This window comes from Protopterus annectens, chromosome 7.part0 (assembly GCF_019279795.1).
Source record: "Protopterus annectens isolate FY-2018-M chromosome 7.part0, PAN1.0, whole genome shotgun sequence".
Classification (NCBI taxonomy): Eukaryota; Metazoa; Chordata; order Ceratodontiformes; family Protopteridae; genus Protopterus; species Protopterus annectens.
Genome location: NC_056739.1, coordinates 1,499,048,151 through 1,499,064,055, shown reverse-complemented (window position 1 = coordinate 1,499,064,055; position 15,905 = coordinate 1,499,048,151). Strand labels below are relative to the sequence as shown.

The window sequence follows — 15,905 nt, the reverse complement described above, 5'->3', positions numbered from 1 at the left end:
GAGAGATCTGAGATATGAAATAGCTAGATGGGAGAGATCTGAGATATGAAATAGTTAGATGGGAGAGATCTGAGATATAAAATAGTTAGATGGGAGAGATCTGAGATATGAAATAGTTAGATGGGAGAGATCTGAGATATGAAATAATTAGATGGGAGAGATCTGAGATATGAAATAGTTAGATGGGAGAGATCTGAGATATAAAATAGTTAGATGGGAGAGATCTGAGATATGAAATAGTTAGATGGAAGAGATCTGAGATATGAAATAGCTAGATGAGAGAGATTTGAGAGAGAGAGTAGAATTGTAAAGCATAGAGCATACGCAGTTAGTATACACAGCTGACCATGTGCAACTATGAGAAATAATCTACTGTATGATACTGTAAAAAAAGATAAACTGTACAATGTAACATGCACAAAAAGCCCACTAATAGTATTCATCAGAGGAAGCAGTGGAAAATGTACATTAATGATGGCAAGCCCTACAAGAACAGGTAGAATTCTGCAAAATAAGGATACACCCAAATGGCAATCTCACAGTTAGGATAAAGGAATCGGAAAATGGCAGGTCTGGAAACACACCCATTACACTGAATTTCTCACCTACCCCCCCCCCCCCCAAAAAAAAAAATGGATAAGCAGCATGACTCAAACAAATAATAGCATATAAAACATAAACTCTTGTCAAAATAAATTAAGTCACAAAATTTGGAAAATAACACAGTTAACTGAAAGGAAGTCACACACCATGGATAAGTAATGTCCGTAAACACAATTCTAGGACATTGAAATGAAGGCACACATCCTTGGCCAATGATGTCCATAAACATTACTCCATGCAATTGAAAGAAGATGCACATCCTTGGTCAGTAACATGTATAAACATAATTTCCAGAAATATAAAGGAAGGTGCACATTTCAAAACAGAAGTGAGAAGTGACTGATGTCAGAAATACAATCAGAAAAATCATGTAGTACATGCTAGTTACCTCCAAATCAAAGAACTGAAGACATTCATCCTGAACCACACAAAGTAAATGAAGTTCATCTCAGGTAATGAACCAGAGTTGTTCATATAAATGAAACACGGGGCACATTCAAGGCCAAAAGTGAATATAGATTTCATAGCAACTGTGGTAGTAAATCACTTCAAGAGTTACATACAACCAGGATAGGGTACAGAAGGTATACATCCCAGGCCACAGTCAAATCAGAAAATACAAGAAAGACTATACACAGAATGCATAACAGAAAGCAAGGACTTGTAAACAGGAAACATGAATGTAAAGATGCAACAGGATTTAAAATATACATATATTGTACTCCATGAAGGTCCCCAACATATGTAGCTAAGGTCGCAGATGGAGCATGGAGACACAAAAAATGAGCATAGACAGTTAGGCACTTTTCAGACAAAAATGTCCACGTTTCAGAAACACAGACTTCAGAGAACTAACTCAATTAGAACAAAAAGCCTGTCCTGCACCCCTTCCCAAAAATATCTTTTTTCCGCTTTATTCACATAATTTCTAGCATTCATTTACTGCAGCCGCCATGCAGGTGCACTTCTGCCTTCCACTGGTATATGACCCATTTACCTCTTTTATGCAGTTCCATCTCTTGTATTTTAATTTTGAATACACTGAGGTCATCTCTGACTCAGAGCCACATTTAGCCCTTATGCAGTATATTTCATGCTTTTTGCCTCTTTTGTGTACTCTTATGCATCATATTTTCTATTATTTTAGACTTAATGACTGTGTGATTCATACCCCGCCTTCATTCTCTCCCCTTTACCTTCTCTCATTCTTGGGGAACTGTGAGTCCTCATACTACAACTTTATTTGTTCTTTGCCCTAACATTGTTGTGCATATCCCCTTAAACCTCCTTGCTCACCTCTTCTCGATTTTCCCTATATTTCTATGCTCTGATTCCAGTGGTTCCATTTCTTCGCATGCAATTTACCATTACAAGTGTTTGCCTCTCACAGTCTCTAACCTCATATATTAGGCTGACTACCTCCACGAGCCTTAGTTCTTGGACATTTTTACATGAGCATGTCATGGCCAACCACCCTTTCAGCCGATCTTCTGCCGGCTGAATACCTGCAAATTGCTGCAGATGTCATAGCCTACCCTATCTCAATCCTAATTAACAGAACCATAACCGAGGCCTCAATCCCCTTAATTTGGAAAATATCCTATGTTATTCCACTTCACAAAGGAGGTTCATCCACAGAACTATCCAACTATAGACCTATAGCCATACTATCACCACTTGCCAAAATTATGGAAAAGTGCATGCACAACCAACTAATGCTCTATCTAACCCAAAATAAACTACTCACAGACTCTCAACATGGATTCAGACCCCATCATAGTACAACCACTGCCCTCCTCTCTTTTACTGAAAACATTAATCTTAACCAGAATAATAAAAAAAATCCTCCGCTCTCTTCCTGGACCTATCGAAAGCCTTCGATATGGTAAACCATCAGTTACTTCTATATACTTTAAAAACCCTGTATCTAGATACTCCAGCCCTTGACTGGTTTCAAGCTTACCTCACTGGGAGACAACAAGCAGTAGTGTGGCAAAACAAGCTCTCCTGCCTACTACCAAATACCATAGGAGTTCCTCAAGGTTCCATATTAGGACCTCTCCTCTTTTCAGTCTTCATAAACGACATCCAAACACTCATCCCTGAAGCCACCTGCGTTCAATATGCAGATGACTCGACTATAATATGTTCCAATGCCTCTCTTGCAAAATTACTAACTACCACCCAACATAGCTTCACCAAAGTCGAAAACTGGCTTGCCAACCATCTCCTGATCTTAAATCCAAACAAAACCAAGTTACTTCTCTTCTACCCAACCAATAGATCTCCGACTGAAAACTTCACTATAAAATCCAATAATGGGACCATCATCTCCCCAGACACCTATACAAAGCTATTAGGAGTAAACATTGACAATAAACTCAGATTTGATATACATATCAACCAAGCCATTAAGTCAGTCAACAAGAAACTTGGGACCCTATATAGAATTAAAGCCTTCCTTACCCCGAATGCCAGGGCAGCCACAGCCTGATCACACCTTCTCTCTACCCTACTATATGCCTCTCCTGTCCTCACTCACCTTAACAAATCTGATCTGGCCAAGCTCTCATCCTGCTATAATCACATTGCCAGGTTCGTTACAGGCCTTCCCTACAGAACACACCACTGTACTAACCTGAAAAAGCTTGGATGGATAGAATTCCCACACCTTCTTCACCAGTCCCAACTCATACAGGCCTTCAAAATCCTTAACCAACCTGAGAATACCCCAGCACTAAAAAACTTAATGACTCCCTACTCCAATCTAAGCTGCCTTCGCTCAGCAAACAGACTCCTTGTCCAAACAACTAAATCTCTCAACCTAGGTGGTGACGCGCTATTTGCCAACACCACTGGTAAAATATAGAACTCTCTCCCAAATAACATCACGCTTGCAACTTCTCTAAGTCCATTCAAAAATAGTCTAAAACTCCACTTCAAGTCACACTGGCTATGTCCTTGCTCAAACCCAGACTAGCTCTGTGCCATTAACTAAAACATAAACAACTAGCTAAGATGATAAGTGCTTTGTATACTGTGATAAAGAAATATGTATCCTGTCTAACTCTATGTCATTATACTGCCTACCGTCCTTGCTAATATGTTATTAATGTTACATTTGTAGTAATCTCAGAAATAGTAATGGCCGTCTTGTACTTGTATGTAAATAGCCTAAGTTTTTGTTAAGTTCTTTCAGCTCATTTACTGTACCTAATTATCAGTGTAACTCTGTTGGAGCTTTTCTCCCCGGGCCACCGCTGAAAAAGGACATGTATCCAGTCGGACCATCCCGGTTAACAAATGTAAAATAAATAAATAAATAAATGGCTTTTTTGTCACTATTAGAAGCAAGATCAAAGCACTGACATACATGTCTCTCCTCCTGATGTTGGTCTGTCCTGTGCAAACAATATTCTGTTTCCCTCAACCTGTACTGATATCCTAGAATCTTGTCTATTAACTTATGGAGTAGTTCAAAAAGCTTATCACAGCCCCAGATGATATGTTTCTATTCCCCTCTTTGTTCATGTTCACATCTCCAGCAGCACTGAATCACTGCATGAATCCTCCTATTTAATCTACCTAAAACTATTGGTGGAGACACTTTCAGGCAAATAGTCTATACTTTTTTGATTTTTTTACCTCATTAATAGTCGTGCATCTTTTCCCCCATTTTTCCTTAGTTAATTCCTCTCCTGTCATCTCTTGCCAGGCCCTGATCTCAGTATCAACTTCTCTTTGCCACCAAGTAATGTCTTGGAGATTTTACTTATTAGATTTTCTTCCCTTGCCTCTGGAGTTCTTGGCTCTGTTAGCAGCTGTACTAGTTGTGGGCCCTGCATGCTTTTATGTATGATTATCATACTCTTGTAGTATTCTTAATATCCCCCATACTTCAAAATACTTTTGTTATGATGATATGTAACTCTAAATTCTTCCCACTCCATTTTCCTACCCGTTTCTCTCTCAACTGTTGCCAAAAGATCTTTGCCTCTACTACCCATTAACTTTCATTATTGTTGTGTCAACTATTGTTCTTAGTTTAATTAAACCTATCAGCCATACTTCAAGTTTCCACATATTAAATTATCTCCTATTCATGACGGACACCAACCATTTGTACAGTTGTTGCACAGAACTATTAATAATTACTGTCAGTCCCTGAGACCATAAATTTATCTTTTGTACATTTTGGTCTCTTTCTCTCTCTCTCTCTCTTCTATGACCAACAACTTCTCAGCAAAAATGGATGTATATCTAAACATTGAATGCTGAAAAGTCCGAACACCAAAACCTTGAACTTGAAATTTCAAAGACTGACAATATCGAAGCCGCGGAACATCGAGTTTTTTCCCAGGGAAAGAATTCAGTGGGCCATTTCCACAGCTTCGCTATTTCCTCCACGGTGGTGTGATCTCAGAGTTGCCATATTTAAGTAGGGGGGTGGGGGGCACAGCCCCCATGTTGGGGGGTGTGGGGGATGAAGCCCCCGACATTAGAAATAGTTTTTAGTGTTTGTGTGTTTCGCATTTTCTACTGGAACAGCGATTTTTTCCCAGGGAAAAAAAATCATTGTTCTCAGTCTTCAAGGTTTTCAGCTTTGGTGGTTTTAGGTTCGATGCTGTAACTCATCTACTCTTCACACACTATTCATATTATCTTCACTTTCCCTTCCTTCTCTAAAATATGTCTCGTCATCACTGTCACTCACATTTCAAATATCTTTCTTTTACTTTCAATTTTTCTTATTTTCTTTCTTACTTTTCTTAATACCATTATGTCCACATTCAACTATTCCATCTGATATTGTCAATTTTCATTTGTTCCTCAACTATCGGGTTCAAATCCAGTCCTCAGATCCAACTCAGTCATTACTATAGCTTATTGCAACCTAAAAGCTCTTGAGCTCCTCCCTACCTACAATGTACCAACCCCTAACATACCTCAGATCTCATTTGCCTCTTTTACAAAATAGACATGGTCATCAAGAGCTCTTAAGTTTTCAGTCAATTAAGTGAATCTTTATTAGTTTTTTTCTCTATTTAACCCTCTTTATATACATAGTATATTCTAGTTTACCATCGCTTGTATTGTTTATTTTATTTTTTTACCTTTTTGCATCCTTTTTAGTGAATTTCTCAGTACCAAAGTTGGTACTTTTTTCCTCATTACCCTTCTGTTCCAGTTAAAAAAAAATCCTTTTTTTGCTAGTTTTTCCTTTAATAAAATGTCAGAGAAAGGTCCTTCAGGATTTAAAAAATGCAAACAATGTGGTCATAAGCTGCCTATTTCAGACACACATATTCTGTGTGTATACTACTTGGGCCCAGAGCATTTAAATGTGGATTGCTCAGTTTGTAAGAACTTTAATCCCTGTGCATTTGCTGACCACAAGAACAAACTTATTCTGAAGGTATTATTGCCTACTACCTTTTCTTAAGCAATTTCTGGGCTCAAACATCCAAATCGAAATTTAAGGAGTCTTCAAAATGGTCCCTGGGACCATTTGGTTCCTCTACTTGTTCTTCAATGGAATCTCCAGAGAAGAAACAGAAGATGGAACCAAAGATGTCTGCTTCAAAGCCGGCTTTGGATCCGACACCTCTTCCTCAGACCAGATACTCACCTATCATTGACCTGGTGCTGTCCAGGTTACCATTTACGTTTTTGGAGAAATGGCACCCAAAATCTCTCTCGTTAGTCTCCTCTCATTCATCCAGGAGTCTGACCTAAACTGATGTGGATAGGATGATGAGTAGATTCTTCTCAGTGTAAAATTCAGATGGTTGTTCCTCCAGCTCCTACCCCTTTGAGTCAAGAAGTTTTGGCCCACACTGCCACTCCACTGTCAGCTCCTTCTCCAATTTGACCTTTTGTGATCATAGTCTGTCAAGCCATCTGTGTCAGATCTGAGGATAGCATTATCCTCAGCTCCAAGGTTTTCTCTGAGCACTCCAGTGCCGAGTTTGAATCTAGATGACTCTTTGAGCCATAATGTTTCCTGCCAGATTTGAGGTGGTGCTATTGACTCCAAAGTTGAGGTATCTCTTCTCCTCAGAGCCTCAGCACTGGACAGCTCTGCTCCAGCCTCTTCCTTGGGCAGAATGCCTTCAGGGCAGAGGGAGCTGATGGGGTGGAGGCATGTTTTCTCAGCTCCATCAGCTTCTTTCTCGCTGGGGCATTCTGCTTTTGAGGTGGTGGAGAGAGTTTTTTTCTGTTTCAGCAGGAGAGACCATTTCTGGAATTTTGGAGTAAGAGAGTACCTCCAAAGTTGAGGTATCTCTGCTCCTCAGAGCCTCAGCACTGGACAGCTCTGCTCCAGCCTCTTCCTTGGGCAGAATGTCTTCAGGGCAGAGGGAGCTGATGGGGTGGAGGCATGTTTTCTCAGCTCCATCAGCTTCTTTCTCACTGGAGCATTCTGCTTTTGAGGTGGTGGAGAGAGTTTTTTCTGTTTCAGCGGGAGAGACCGTTTCTGGAATTTTGGAGTAAGAGAGTACCTGTGGATATTATGGTCATGGCGGCAGACACTATGAAGGAACTTGCAGAACAAAGTTCCACTGTCTATTCCCACTAACAGGGAGCACAGGGATTTGGGCAGGTTTGAGAACCTTGTCTATGCTTCAGTGACCTTCATCTTAAATCGCCAAACTATTTAGCACATTTTAATAGATTGCAAAGAGATTTTATTAAGGATTAAAGAACTGTCAAACTCTCTTTCATGGCCACTACTGCTGAGACTCAGACTTCTGTGGCCTCACAGTTGGTGACTCCACAGTCAATTTCTAACTCATCCATGAAGATTATCTCTCATGCAGCTTAGGGTAGCTCAAGGGCAGAGGGTGGAGGTATCACTATTAGGAGACATGCCTGGGTGCACTTGTGCGACTTTGTGGATCCCTTCAAGTCCTCTTTCATCAATGCCCCCTTTGATGGAACTTTTTTATTTGGCCCCAAAGTGAAGAACACACACTCCAGGTGCAAAAACGTTGGAAAGACTCTCTCTGCTGTGGGAGAACATTTTATAACCCCTCAAAGGACCTTGTCTAGGAACCAAAAGGAGGATGAAAAATGTGGTTCAAAAAAACTCAGGGTCCTCTCCAAAATCCATATTGAAACAATTTTCCCAGATGCAAAGGGGTGGGAACTCAAATGGGAGACTCCACCCACATGGCAAAGGTGGCCCACAAAACCAAGAATGTAGAGATTCCTTCTCTTACGGTCCTTATCAGCACTCCTAACAGGAGGCCCAACTTTCCCCCTCTGGAGGCAACTGTGGGTCATTTATCCCGGCACCAGAGAGCTTGGCTAAATATTACAAAAGACACCGGGGTGTAGGGGATCATTTCCAGAGGATATACAATTCCCTTTTCCCCTTCCATCTCCATCATCAAGAAAATTTCCTGATGATCTACCAAATCACAATAAAGCAGCAGTACTAGAAATACAAAAGCTGCTAGAAAAAAAGTCATCCAAGAGGTCCCTCTAAACCAGATAGAATCCGGAACATACTCAAGGTTCTTTTTAGTGCCAAAGAAAACAGGAGACTGGAGATCAATTTTGGATCTCAGCAACTTGAACAAATCAGTTAGACAAAAAAAGTTTCAGAAGGTCATGGTTCAGTCCATTGTGCCCTTTCTGGGCAAAGATGATGGGATGTGCTTGACAGATCTTCAAGACGCATACTATCACATAAAAATGAACAGAAAGTCCAGAAGGTACTTACGCTTCTGGCTGGGAGCCAGTCATTACCAGTTCAAGGCCCTACCCTTTGGTCTCACCACAGCACCCAGAGTGTTCACCAAACAGATGGCAGAGGTAGCAACCCACTTGAGACTACAAGAATTCCCTGCATTTCCATATCTAGATGAGTGGTTCATCACTGCCCCAATCAGGCATCTACTCATAAGAGTGAGAGATCAGGTACTCCAAACTTGCTCCCTTCTAGGTATCACAATAAACTACAACAAATCCCAGTTAGAACTGTCTCAAATACTGGAGTTTATAGGAACAGTTTTCAACATAGCATTTTAGACTGCGGTGGTGGTGCTGTGGTAGCATTGTCGCCTCACAGTAAGTCGTTGTCCTGTTCGATTCTCAGCTAGAGCATCTTCTGTGTGAAGACATGCATGAATGGGCGTACCTTAGTTGAAGGTTGTGTGTCAGAGCTGGCAACTCGGCACATAAAAATCTACTGCCATTCATTAGCGGACCGGAGTTCCGCTGTGGCGACTCCTAACCAGGAAAAGCTGAAAGACAAACAACAACCTGTAACAGCTTTGCTTTCTCTAGCAAAAGTCCAAACAATAAGATTTCAGTCGAGAAAATTCTTCGCAGTACAAAATTTCTACCTGAAGGATTTTTCAAGCCTTTACAGCTTCCATAATTTTAGTACCCCTGGCAAGATTTCATATGAGAATTCTTCAGTGGATGCTAGCAACACAATGGTCAATTCATTATGAATGAATGTCAGTTCAAGTTAGGATCACTGAAGCACGCAAGAAATACCTCTGGTAGTGGATTTGATCAGATAAGGTCCTAAAAGTCCATCCTTTCATTCTCCCTCAACCCAAGGCCATAGTGACCACAGATGCATGCCAGATTGGGGGGCACTTCCTGGGAAAAACAGTCCAAGGCACTTAGTCCCCCCAAAAAGGCCAATTTGCATATCAGTGTCCTAGAGAGATGAGAGCAGTGCTCTTAGCTTTTCAGGGCTTTCAGAACACTCTCCCTTTAGGGACAATTGTGATTCAGGCAGACAACATTTCGGAAGTCTGTTACATCAACAAACAAAGGGGAACCAGGTCTTACACCTTCTGTCAAGAAGTACTCAGAGTGTGGCAATGGGCAATCTCATCCAACCACTTTCTAAGAGCAACACATATTCTGGGGAAGTCCAATGTGATAGCAGACAAATTCAGCCAGTCCATTCTGTTACCACACAGGTGGTATCTCAATGTGAGAGTGACAGAAATGATTTTCCATTAATAGGGCCAGCCTTGCTGCAAACATTTTGCTTCTTCCCTAAACATCAAGTGCAACAGTTTCTTTGCCCTGATTCCCCCCTCTGTGGGAATCACCGACGGATGTTATATTCCATGATTGGACCCTAGTCTCCTTTATGCTTATCCCCCTACTCTCTTAATCCCCAAATTCCTGCCCAGGTAGAAGAGCAAAATCATCCTCATTGCACCTTATTGGCCTCAACAGATTTGGTTCCCCTTTCTTTGGCATCATCTACTTTAACCACCTTGGATTACGGCTCTGTCTCCAGGTCTCCTGTCTCACCTGAGAGGCATAGTTCACTAAGATATATCAAACCTAAAGCTGTCAGCATGTTTTCTCCACTTCCATTAATAGCCAGACAACCTATGCTCTTGTTCCCTTTCCGTCATATTCTTTTGTCTTCACATAAAGATTCTACCAGAAAACTTTGCACATGTAAATGGAAGAGTTATCTATTTGGGCTCATCAAAGATGTGAACCAAATAAAATAAATAAGCACTTGGTAGTAACTCTCCAATAATTTATTAAATAACCAGTAGTTTAGCGCTTTCATCAAACACAGTTGACTTCCTCAGAACAATTTGCTCTTCTCAAACACCAGTTTAAATAAGCTTAAAACAACCATAATTGGTTAAAAAAACAATGAAAATTATTCAATTATCATATATCATAAATATTAATTAGAATAAATGCCATCAGTAAAATCGTCAATATAAAATTAGTTTTACATAAAAGGAGCTGTTGTGGCAGTTAAGATTGGCTGCAAACCTACCCCAGGTCTAAACAATTATTTGACCATCTTGCCGATATTAAAAAAAAAAAAAAAAAAGCAGGGCAAGTTTAAATGTCTATCTTTTTATGTTTTTTTAAAACAATCTACAGTGAATCCTTTATGTAAAACTAATTTTATATTGAATATTTTACTGATGACATTTATTCTAATTAATATTTATGATATACGATAATTCAATGATTTTCATTGTTTTTTTAACCAATTATGGTTGTTTTAAGCTTATTTAAACTGGTGTTTGAGAAGAGCAAATTGTTCCAAGGAAGTCAACTGTGTTTGATGAAAGCACTAAACTACTGGTTATTTAATAAAATTATTGGAGAGTGACTACCAAGTGCTTATTTATTTTATCTGGTTCACTGGTTCTGGTAAGCACTTTACACTACTTTTTGGTTTCCTCATCAAAGATGTATTAACCCTTCTTCAGCCCATGTACAAAGTGTCCCTGAGTTATTAGCAACAATTTTCAACAAAGGAGTTAGCTCCTCGACCACTAAGGGTCAGTTGACAGCAATCTCTAACTTCCATATTGGATTTAAGAATTCTTTCATTGCTTCATCAAAGCTTTGTAAGGTCTTCTTAAGAGGTACTCTTTTGTTGATACCACCTTACAAAGACCCTAACTCCACCATGGGACTTAAACTTAGTACTACAGGCCCTTATTCATTCTCCTTTAAGCCAGCAGCTAAATGTGATCTTAAATTTCTGACCTGGAAAACATTTTTTCTAGTGGCTATTACCTCAGCTAGAAGAATTTCTGAGAGTCAGGCACTGTCTTCTAAACCTCCATACTTTATTTTCTATAAGGATAGAGTAACATTACAAACCAACCCGTCTTTCTTTCCTAAGGTGGTGTCAGAATCTAACATCAACCAGTCCATTAACCTGTCTGTTTTTTTTTCCAAAATTTGAAAACAAAGCAGAGTACATGTTGAATTTGTTACATGTTCACAGACAATTAAATTTCTTACATACAACAAAAGAAGTCAGAAAATCTGATCAACTATTTGTTTCCTTTGCGGAATCTAAAATAGGAAATCAGTTACAAAAATAACTTTGGCAAGATGGCTTATCAATCATATATATTTTGTTTACAATAAATTGGGTATCTCATTACCAAAATATTTAAGAGCCCACTCAACTAGATCCATGGCAACTTCATCAGTATTTTTATCTAGGCATTCCACGGATGATATATGTGCAGCTGGGCTAATCCTTTTACCTTTATCACTCATTACAAACTACATATGGTCTTGAGTGGAAGTGCAGATTTTGGTTCAATCATGCTCAGGAACATCCTTCCTTAGAGTCCACCTGGGATTCCAGGTAGCTGGGGACTCTGTTCCAATAGCTGAGGAATGAATGAAAATTGACAACATCAGATAAAAAAGATATGTACTTACCATAATGTAACATCTGTGTTGTCCATTTTCATTCTTCCTCAACTCCCCACCCACCAACCCCCATCCTTGTCATGATAGTCGAGCACCACTGTGCCTTAATTTGAGCTCCAGATAATGGCTTCTTCTGTCAGGGATATTATATTAATATTTCATTTATGTCATTTTATCAAACAAGATCTGAGATATGTTAGGGGTTGATGAATTGTGGGTAAGGAGGAGCTTGAGAGCTTTTAGGTTACCAAAAACTATACTAATGGCCGAGTCAGATCCGAGGATCGAATCCTAACCCAATAGTTGAGGAAGAATGTAAATGAACAACACAGATGGAATGTTATGGTAAGGACATAACTTTTTTTTTTATCACATCTCCTGATAATGTTGATCTGGAGGATTAAAGGGATCTGAGATTATATGAGGTTTCTTTTTCTAACATTCCATATCGGTAAGTCTCTAGAACACTAAGCCAATTAGCAGCGTGACTGTTTTGGGATTGGAAGCCAATTAGCTTTTTCAAAGATGTTACAGTGGTAGTGGTGTTCTTGCCTGTGGGATAGGTTTGTGAATTTGCAAATATGGTTGGTGATGATTTGTAGGTGAGATATGTTCTTTTTGGAAGTGTTGGCAATAAGGGTAAAATAAGATTCTGGGTGTGGAAGGAGAACTCCACTGTCTACAGCAGTTCTGCACTGAGGGATTAGAAGTGTGGGATGTTTTAGACCAAAACAATAGTTTGCTCACTTTGCTTTTGATTACTTAGATGTCATGCTGAAAGCCAAGGGCTAGCTGTAGCCAGAGTCCTAAGTACCTGTAGATGCTGACATTTTTTAGGATTATATTGATATTCAGAGAGGTTTTTTTTGTGTGGGTTCAGAAGTAGATTATATTAGTTAAGCCATTGACTAGGGGGTGAGATGTCAGATTAATGAGATCTGCAATGGGGGAGGTGGAGGGACCAGGCATCTAGATTATCATGTCATCTACATAAAGCAGGAGGAATAAAGCAGGAGAGGTCAGAAGGGAGTTTGATGCTGTATAAGGATAAAAGAATTGGCGATAGACATCCCACAAGTATCAATACGATCATGAAGAGGACTGTGTCTGAGAATGTATTGCAAAGGTGTACAGAAATGGATCTATTTGATAGGGAGATCCTAGAATGGCTATAATACCTGTTGGCTAGTACTCAGCTGTAGAAGGGAGATAGGCAGGAGACAGAATGGTCTATGGTATCAAAGGCATCAGTCAGGTAAATGAAAATTGCATCACTGAGGTTTCCAATACCCATATTCTGAAGGATTTCATTTGTTAGAGTATAGATTGGGGTCATAGTGCTATACCCTGACCAAAAGCCATGTTGGTGGAGGGATGAAATGAATGTTTGAACATATTGTGTACATTAGTCAGAGACTATTTTTTTAAGATTTTTCTTAGGATAGGTGGCAATTAAATTAGTCTGAAATCATTCATTGAGGAGGGATTTGTCAACTCTGGGGTGAGTATAACCTTGAATATTTCCATTGTTAGGACTTAATCTTTTAATACAGGTGGTGTACAGCTTCTTAAGTGGAGAAAAAAATGTGATATTTAGAAATGTATATGATCTGTTGGTAGTGGCCATTACTTCCTGGGACAGCACCTACGATAATTTTGTCTACAGCCTTATTGATGTCTTTAAAATGGAGATGAGTCAGTAAGAGTTTGTTTTTGAGATGGGGTATCACAGTTTATGGTATAGGTAGGGCTTGGGTGATTGGAAAATTAATGGAGAGTGCATTGAACGAAAAGTGGCCCATTTTGGGTGTAGATAGAGTTTTTTGACACAAGTTTTTGGGTGAGGTTCTAACTTTGATGTTTTTGAGGAGTCTTCAGAATTTCTGGTTTTGGAGGTATGCTTTTTTGAGAAGTGGTTAAGAGGCTAGCTTTGTGTCTTCTGGCAAATTTCTTAGCAATGTTTTGTTGTTGTACATTGTGCTTATGGTTAATCTGAGTAGGGGAGTTATTCTAAGTTATACTGGCTTTGTGTCTGATTTTATATGGGGTTTTAAGTTCTTTAGTAAACCATTTCTTCCTACATGCTTTACAGTGCCAAGTGATTAGTAGGAAATGTGCCCTAGAAACTTGGAAGAAAGGTAGTGAGGTTGTCGTTTGTTACATGGAAGTCATCCTATTGCAAATGCTGAGATATGTGTGTATGGGGGTTACTGAAGTTCTGTTGGCTTTGGGGTTGGAAGATGATTAGGCAGGGAGTGTGCTTGGAGAAAAGAGGTTTAATGCTAAAGGACATGGGGCTGTAGTCACTGATGGAAGGTGGTAGGACAGAGATGTTGCTGATGTAGCTGAAATGATTTATTCATTTACAATAATCAGATCCAGTAGGGACTGACTGATAGCAGAAAAGCTGGGACAGGTAATATCTCTGACTAGTTCAGAGAGGTAAAAAGTTTGCTAGTAAATGTTGGGCTTCTGCAGTGGGTCTTTGTTTAAGTATGTTGATACTGAAGTTACCAAAATGTCAAGATGTTCCTGTAGGGGAAGCAAGAGTCTAAAATGTTAAATACTAAAGATGTTAACATTTTCATATCGGGGGTAAGTGACTATGACACTTTCAGAGAGTACTGTCTATTAATGTTAATGGTGATAATTAAACATTTGGGGTCATGATCAATTTGGGAGGTGCTTTGTAGATGAGAAACAATTATTACAGACTTCTTTATGAGGAAAAAAGATTCCACCTCCACTTCTGGTTGTAAATAGGGAAGGCTGAAATCAAGAATGGGTGTGTCTAGTTCAATTCATTAAACATAGATAGCTAAACTATCTGGGTTATTAGATGATGGTAGGACTGAAAATCATCAAAGTAGTTTAGCATGCTGCTTGCATTTAGCATAGCAATATTTTGTGTGCTTGCTGAGTAGGAGGTGCCTGAGACCTGGGTTAATTTGATACTGGCCCATCTAATCAGTGAAATTAATATATAATCTAAGGAATGTTTTAGGAGTCATGAGTTTGGGATGGTTGCAGAAAGGCGATGGCCTAAGTGTTGAAAACTGGATTGTGTGCTTTTGGGCTGTAGTCTTGGGTGTTTAGGGGTATTTCTTGAGGTATAGAGAATATTTGGGAAGAGGTAATGGAATATGATTTAAGAAGATGAGGTATATTAGTGTGTTGTTATTTTTGGAAGCTGGGCTATCAAATTTTGAATTTTGAGTAGAATAAATAAAGTAAGAAATATATAGCAATTGAGCCATGAATAAGCCTTCTAGAATGTAGTCAGGCAAAGCTGCAAAGGTTGGTATAAAAGTTATTTTTATTAGAGGGGATAATATTCAGAAAGGTGAGAGATAAGGAGTTTGGTTTGGTGCTTTTAACTTATGGAGTGGGTACTATGCCTCTATGTAAAAGAAGGGAGTCATTTACCTTTAAGCAAGTATTGTAGTGAGTGAAAAAGTAGGTGTTTGTGTTACACATAAAGCTAATGATCTGGGTGGCTGGAGAACTGGAGGTGCAAGGAGAACATAGATGGATATAGCTGACACATTTGCTGGAGCTAAAACAGTCAGCACATGTGAATTGCTGAATGATCTTCAAATCAATGGAATTCCAAACAGTGGCACTATTGTCAGATTAGGTCAGTGATTTTCTTAGAGAGAAACCATGTCAGCTTCCCAAAATGCTTTTTCCTATCACCCAAGTCTGCTGAATCACTCCCCTTTCTCCTCTGCACATACTGAGATCAGATCTGGTCACTTTGTGGGCAAGGAATACAACCAATTTACATTAATGTCATTTGTCAAATTGGGCAAACTGAATCTTGTATCAGAATTATAAAGACATACAGTGACTTTGTAAAACTGGATCACACTTGCTATCCTTGACTGGTTACAAATCACTTCAATGTACCCAGCTTGTTTTCTAAATTCATACCACTGACAACAGTTAAAACTAATGCAAACATTTTATATTTTTTGAACTAATATTTGAAAATTACATTAATTCTGATGGCACTTCTGAGTTAATTTTGTAGTACAAAAAAGTGAACCAAAACTTAAATCAAGTACAGATCACTAATGTGAAAAACCAGTTGTCATATTTTAATAAAGGTA

At 39.2% G+C, this 15,905-nt stretch overlaps 1 protein-coding gene across 3 annotated transcripts in view; it reads right to left on the bottom strand.

Moving 5' to 3' along the window:
* SLC6A11 (solute carrier family 6 member 11) overlaps positions 1-15,905 on the bottom strand; it is a 1,657,595-nt gene that overhangs the window by 1,414,799 nt on the left and 226,891 nt on the right. The gene's annotated exons all lie outside the window — the stretch shown is intronic.